Here is a 7,627-nt window from a genome sequence, read left to right as displayed (position 1 = left end):
GAGTCCCGTGTCCGGCTCTGTGCTGACAGCTCAGAGCCTGGAGCCTGCTTCATATTCTGTGTCTGCCCCTCTCGGACTCATGCTCTGTCTCTCTCTCTCTGTCTCTCTCAATGATAAATGTTAAAAAAAATTTTTTTAAATATATGAAATTTATTGTCAAATTGGTTTCCATACAACACACTGTGCTCATCCCAAAAGATGCCCTCTTCAATATCCATCACCTACCCTACCCTCCCTCCCACCCCCCCATCAACCCTCAGTTTGTTCTCAGTTTTTTTTTTTTTAATTTTTTTTTTTCCAACGTTTTTAATTTATTTTTGGGACAGAGAGAGACAGAGCATGAACGGGGGAGGGGCAGAGAGAGAGGGAGACACAGAATCGGAAACAGGCTCCAGGCTCCGAGCCATCAGCCCAGAGCCTGACGCGGGGCTCGAACTCACGGACCGCGAGATCGTGACCTGGCTGAAGTCGGACGCTCAACCGACTGCGCCACCCAGGCGCCCCTATTCTCAGTTTTTAAAAGTCTCTTATGCTTTGGCTCTCTCCCACTCTAACCTTTTTTTTTTCCTTCCCCTCCCCATGGGTTTCTGTTAAGTTTCTCAGGATCCACATAAGAGTGAACACATATAGTATCTGTCTTTCTCTGTATGGCTTATTTCACTTAGCATCACACTCTCCAGTTCCATCTACGTTGCTACAAAGGGCCATTTTCATTCTTTCTCATTGTCACGTAGTACTCCATTGTGTATATATACCACAATTTCTTTATCCATTCATCAGTTGATGGACATTTAGGCTCTTTCCACAATTTGGCTATTGTTGAGAGTGCTGCTATAAACATTGGGGGTACAAGTGTCCCTATGCATCAGTATTCCTGTATCGCTTGGGTAAATTCCTAGCAGTGCTATTGCTGGGTCATAGGGTAGGTCTATTTTTAATTTTTTAAGGAATCTCCACACTGTTTTCCAGAGTGGCTGTACCAGTTTGCGTTCCCACCAACAGTGCAAGAGGGTTCCCGTTTCTCCACATCCTCACCAGCGTTTATAGTCTCCTGATTTGTTCCTTTTGGCCACTCTGACTGGCGTGAGGTGATATCTGAGTGTGGTTTTGATTTGTGTTTGCCTGATGAGGAGTGACGTTGAGCATCTTTTCATGTGCCTGTTGGCCATCTGGATGTCTTCTTTAGAGAAGTGTCTATTCATGTTTTCTGCCCATGTCTTCACTGGATTATTTGTTTTTTTGGGCGTGGAGTTTGGTGGGCTCTTTATAGATTTTGGATACTAGCCCTTTGCCCGATATGTCATTTGCAAATATCTTTTCCCATTCCGTTGGTTGCCTTTTAGTTTTGTTGATTGTTTCCTTTGCTGTGCAGAAGCATTTTATCTTCATGAGGTCCCAATAGTTCATTTTTACTTTTAATTCCCTTGCCTTTGGGGAATGTGTCAAGTAAGAAATTGCTGCGGCTGAGGTCAGAGAGGTGTTTTCCTGCTTTCTCCTCTAGGGTTTTGATGGTTTGCTGTCTCACATTCAGGTCCTTTATCCATTTTGAGTTTATTTTTGTGAATGGTGTGAGAAAGTGGTCTAGTTTCAACCTTCTGCATGTTGCTGTCCAGTTCTCCCAGCACCATTTGTTAAAGAGACTGTCTTTTTTCCATTGGATGTTCTTTCCTGCTTTGTCAAAGATGAGTTGGCCATACGTTTGTGGGTCTAGTTCTGGGGTTTCTATTCTATTCCATTGGTCTATGTGTCTGTTAATAAAATTTTTTTAAAGTGGAAACTGGGGGCACCTGGGTTGCTCAGTTGGTTGAGCGGCTGAATTGGGCTCAGGTGATGATCTCATGGTTCCTGAGTTTGAGCCCAGCATCGGAGTAACTGCTATCAGCTCAGAGCCTGCTTCAGATCCTCTGTCTCCCTCTCTCTTTGCCCCTCTCCCACTCTCTCTCTCTCCCTCAAAAATAAATAAAAACATTTTAAAAAAAGTGGAAACTGATACCAAGTATGGCCTCTAACAACCTTTCAGTATAGGTAGAAAGTGAAAGACTGGCTAGGAAGCAGTGTCATCCACGAGTGTACCATCCTGTTTTCCAACTTTTTACCAACACTAGGAGTTAACTACTATTTAAATCTGAGCTAAGCAGATGCGTGAAAAATATCCATTTTTGTGTGGAAGAGAAAATAAGGTCTTGTGTAAAAACTAAAAAAAGTTTAGATTGACTGGTATGTGGAAAGCATGGATGGAATAACTGTCAGCTTCAAGGAGGGTAATTTAGAATCAATCATTTGTTTGGATGAATTGTATCCATGGGGAGGTTACTGGTGATAATCCCTAGGAAAGGAATCTAACTGCTACCAAGATGAGCTGCTTTTTATTAATGTGAATATCATCTATATCATCGTCAAGAAAAAGTCTAAAAAGACATTTAAAACACATATATAAGAACGTTTTTGTGAAGCAACAGAGAATTAAATAGTGGTCTCTGTTAGAGCGGTCACACATGTCAGACTTCGGCCCAGGTCATGATCTCAGGGTTTGTGAGTTCAAGCCCCGTGTTGGGCTCTGTGCTGAGAGCTCGGAGCCCAGGGCCTGCTTCAGATTCTGTCTTCTTCCTCTCTCTGCCCGCCCCTCTCTCATTCATACTCTGTCTCTCAAACATAGACAAACGTTAACAAATTTAAAGTTAGAGCAGGAACAGGGCACTATTAGTGTTAGTGTTTTTGGTTTTGTCACCACAATGTAAGAAAAATTTGCCTTCACCTCACAAATGTCAAGGAAGAGTATGAGAAAGGACTTGATAGAGTAAGGAGTTGTGCAGAGTGTGCTGTTGAGGAATGGGAAGAAGTAGAGAGATGTAACGAAGGCCCAGGCATTGCAGGCTGGACGAAGAATGTGGAGGGGATCCGTGGCCTGGAACATTTGAGTGTGTGTGTGAGGCAGGGGTAAATACCATTCGATGCCTGTCCAGGGAAGAAGAGGCAGTTCAGCTAAGACTGGGAGGTATAGGGAGGAGTGTAGTAACAGAGTTACCACAGGTATGGCGTTCATCTTTGCTATAACTTGGAAGATACAGTATGATGATACCTAGGCAGAATGTCCTCCACAAACCCATAACTGTGTCACTCTCTAGCCCTTATCCTTTGATGGGGTGGTGAGTGCCACGCTCTGGCATCCTGCACACTTCTCTTTCCTTCCTTCCTCTAACTCATTTTTTCTTGTTAACTTATAGATATGAGAAATATACATATCAGGTCTTCAAAGAAAGCTTATAATGACTTTCATAGAACTTGCCAATGTGACCATGGATATGGTATCTTATACTGTGAGATGTCCAAATTATGAAATTTACATCACTTGATTATTTCATGGAGTTGAGCAATTTATAAAAGTCTATTAACTTGTGGTCATATACGAGATATCTCTGAAACAACGACAGAAAAAATACAACAGAACTACCCATAAAAGTAAGTACAGGTATCCTTATTTTTTGCAGTACTTTTTTGTGACGCAGTATACTACAAGGATATCTGAATTGCGTTGTGACTGAAATGGTCTGCAGGAGCACACATCAGTCTCCGTCAGGTTTTCTGACAATGATATTATGGCCCAGGATTAAGATCAGTGCCATTTCTCCTGAATCAGTTTCTCCTTACTCTCTTCTTTCAGGTGGCGTGAGAGGTGTCACTGCTGACAGAGGCAATGGAGGAGGCCAATCACTCGGCGGTGCTGCAGTTTGTGTTCCTGGGACTCTCCACCTCAGGGGACATCCAGCTCTTTCTCTCCCTCTTTTCCTGTGTGTTCTATGTGGCGAGCCCGGTGGGAAACCTCCTCATTGTGCTAAGTGTGACCTCTGTCCCCGGTTTACAGTCCCCCACATACTTCCTGCTGGCCAACCTTTCCATCACCGACATGATATTTTGCTGTTGCACAGCTCCCAAGATGATTTATGATGTTTTAAGATAATGAAAAACCATCTCTTTTGGGGGCTGTGTAGTTCAGATCTTCTTTATCCGTGCAGTTGGGGGCATTGAGATGGTGCTCTCATCGCCATGGCCTCTGACAGATATGTTGCCATATGTAAGCCTCTGCACTGCCTGACCATCATGACCCCCATGGAGGTGCATTTTATTTCTAGTCACTTCCTGGATCATTGGCCTTATTCATTCAGTGACTCAATGGGGTTTTGTTGTAGACTTGCCTTTCTGTGGGCCTAATGAATTAGACAGCTTTTTTTGTGACCTTCCTCGGTTCATCAAGCTTGCTTGCGGAGAGACAAACACATTGGGATTCATGGTTACTGCCAACAGTGGCTTTATTTCTGTGGCCTTCTGTTTACTTCTAATCATCTCTTACATCTTTGTTTTGGTGACTGTTCAGAAAATCTTCAGGTAGTATGTCCAAGGCCCTCTCCACTCTGTCAGCTCATGTCACTGTGGTTGTTTTGTTCTTTGGGCCATTAATCTTGTTCTATGTGTGGCCATTTCCCACATCTCATCTGGAGAAATTCCTTGCCATCTTTGATGCAGTTATCACGATCCTTTTCTGAATCCAGTCACCTATACTTTTAGGAATAGAGATATGAAGGTGGCAATGAGGAGCCTCTGCTCTCAGTTTGTAAGTTAATGTCTTTTAAACATGTGGAGGATTGAACTGTGATGTCATTCCCTGGACTCTGGTTATAGAAGAGACTTACAGGTCATGGATTTCTTATCTCACCAGGGGTCATACCTGTAGATGGTGGCAAACACAATTAGTATAAATGTTAATCAATCCCCTTTGAAAGGCAATATGTGGTTTATTGTTCATTTTTTAAAAAGTGTTTATTTATTTTGGGAGACAGTGCACGTACAAGCGGGAGGAGGGGCGGAGAAAGAGGGAGAGAGAGAATCCCAGGCAGGCTCTAAGCCCAGTAAGGAGCCTGACATTGGGCTCAATTTCACAAACCTGCAAGATAATTACCTGAGCAGAGATCAAGAGTTGAACAGCTAACCAACTGAGCCACCAAGTCACCCCTGTATTGCTCATTTTCTATTTTTCCCATAGTAAACATACTATTCAGTTTAAGGATAAATGTTAATTTTTCCTTCATGTTATGTTTCTTATTATACAGCTGATTGATTTTCTATATTTTCAGCTCCTTATCTGTCAGCCCTCCTCATTATTCTATTGCTAATCTGGATTTTTCAGGGCCCAGCAAGGAGATAATAACCATAGCAGTTATTATGAGAGAAAATGTTGGTATAAAGAATGGTTAACTAAATATAAAGCTGTTAACTAGTTATTTGAAAAAGAATAAACCCTGAGATACCACAGAGGTAGCATTTGTACGAAGTAGCTCTCACCCCTAGGGGTGGAAAATAAAGGGTAGCAGTTAGAATAAGTACACTTGGAAGAAAAAAGCTATTAAGATCTTGGAGGAAGGACCTGTGGAGTTGAAACTCAAATATCTGAGGAGGGGCTGCTGCTCGTGTCTCCGAGCTCAGAGGAAGGCAGGGTCACCACCTCTGAGGAAAGGGTGCTGGTGGCCAACACAGGTGTTCCTGAGGAGGGTGTGATGAAGTGAGCACCTCTAAGGCTGGAACACCGCTGCTGCCTTGGAAAGAAATCAGGGTTGCTGAGGTGAACAGGGCGTTGGGCGATGCTCACAGGCACAGTGAGCAGAGAGGGAGCCCACAGGCAGCAAAGAGGGGGGAGCAAAGAAGTCCTCTGTTCCGTTTCTAGCCTTGCAGTCGCCCTCTAGTGCCCTCTAAGGGCAGAGCTGGCAAGAAAGAAAGGAGTTTGCAGAGCCTCAGTGCCTGCATCCTAACAGAGTATAGAAAGATACCTCAGAGCTGAAAGATTGCTTATATAGCACATGCAGTAACATGGAAAATTATTAAAATTCAACTTGGGAGGGTCGCACGGTTGTTAAATTTTTCAAGTAAAGTAAACATCATCTCATAGATTCTCCCTATTTTAAAAAGTTTCAGGTACTGGAAAATTAGTTAATTAGTTCAAGACCATAAAGGGACTATATGGAAGATCTAAATTCCGAGTTTAAGTTGCCAGGCTCCTTGTCTTTTGTTGCCATCTATCATTTTAGATCTTGTGTCCTCATTTGCTAAGTCTTACATCTCCATTGGACTGTTGAGTTTTCACTAATGTGTACCAGTATATCTTTCACTTTGTATCTTGAATGTCTGTCAGAGCTTCAACATTCCTGAATGATTTTCACTTAATAAATATATTTGGCCCCAATTTTACGTTTCTTTTTTGATCTTTTGTTTCACTTATTTATTTTTTAAAGTTTATTTATTGAGAGAGAGTGAGAGATTGGGGAAGGAGCAGAAAGAGGGAGAGAGAGAATCCCAAGCAGCTCTGCTCTGTTAAGTACAGAACCCCATTTAGAGCTCAATGCACGTTTCCAAGCAGGGCTTGAACCTAGAAACTGTGAGATTGTGACCTGAGCCAAAATCAAGAGTTAAGACGCTTAACAGACTGAGCCATCCAGGTACCCTCTTTGGTTCATTTAAATAGAGCTTTTACTTTGGGAGAATTTTAGATTTACAGAGAAGTTGCAAAGGTTGTCCGGGGAGTTCCCATATGGCCTTCACCCAGTATCAGTTTCAGTTTCTTCTAATGTTATCATCTTACATTTCTGTGGTACACGGAGAGATCAACAGTGGTACATGCCTATTAACTAATGATAGACGTTATTCAGATTTCACCAGTTTTTTCATTTTACCCTTTTCTTTTCTAGAGTTCAATCAAGGAAACAAGACATTTAGCTGTCATGATTCCTTAGCAATCTCTGGTTTCTTGAGTTTCATAGTCTTACCTGGTTTTCCATGGTGTTGACAGCTTTCAGGAATATTGGTCAGATATTTTGTAGAATGTCCTCTCAATTTGGGTTTGTCTGAATTTTTTCTTCATAATTTGACTGGGATTCTGGGTTTTTGAAAAGAATACTATAAATCATACCAGGGGTACGTAATATACACGTCATCCCTAGTGATGTTAAACTTGCTCAGTTGCTTTATTATGTGATCCTAATGAAAAAGAAGTGAGATGTTACTTGTGTAGCTATTTTTTTACTTAAAAATTTTCACCTTTTCTTTCAGTTCCCTAGTTCATTTAAATGCAGGGAAATTGATATTTATCAAGCTGTTCTATGCAATTTGCATAACATTCTCAGAAGGTGAATATTATCAAATTACCTAAGTAAGCTTTTATTATTGATGATAGGATTTAAAGTAGCAAACCATATAACAGAGATGATCTTCTTAAATAATCTAGTGTCATTTGCCCCTCACCTGACTCATTTATAACACTTCCCTTTGTTGCTTGGATCACAATGAATATATTTTTTAGCAGGCAATTTCCTTGACTAATTGACTTTAGTTTTGCAGTCCCAGGTCAGGATAACATTAGTTGGTCACTATCCTTCAGTTCAGTTAATTAGCTATGTGTTCCATATATAGATACATTTATACACCTCCTGTGTGCTTGAGATTATAGTCTGAGAATAGCTCCAAGGGAAGGATGGAATGAAATAGACAACAGGAGAAAGATCAAACTAGGTAAACTTCAGTCAGGAGGAAAACTCAGGTAAGGGTTTGCTTTTGTGTATTTCAATTAGCTTTTGCCCAGAGG

General features: G+C 41.5%; 1 pseudogene; it reads left to right on the top strand.

The window, feature by feature from the left end:
- Positions 1–3,674: 3,674 nt before the first annotated feature.
- Positions 3,675–4,618, top strand: LOC125910365 (olfactory receptor 4F6-like; annotated as a pseudogene).
- Positions 4,619–7,627: the final 3,009 nt, after the last annotated feature.

The sequence above is a fragment of the Panthera uncia genome, assembly GCF_023721935.1.
Source record: "Panthera uncia isolate 11264 chromosome B3 unlocalized genomic scaffold, Puncia_PCG_1.0 HiC_scaffold_1, whole genome shotgun sequence".
Lineage (NCBI taxonomy): Eukaryota > Metazoa > Chordata > Mammalia > Carnivora > Felidae > Panthera > Panthera uncia.
Note: the sequence above shows the minus strand (reverse complement) of the source record. Positions and strands in the feature narration are given on the sequence as shown.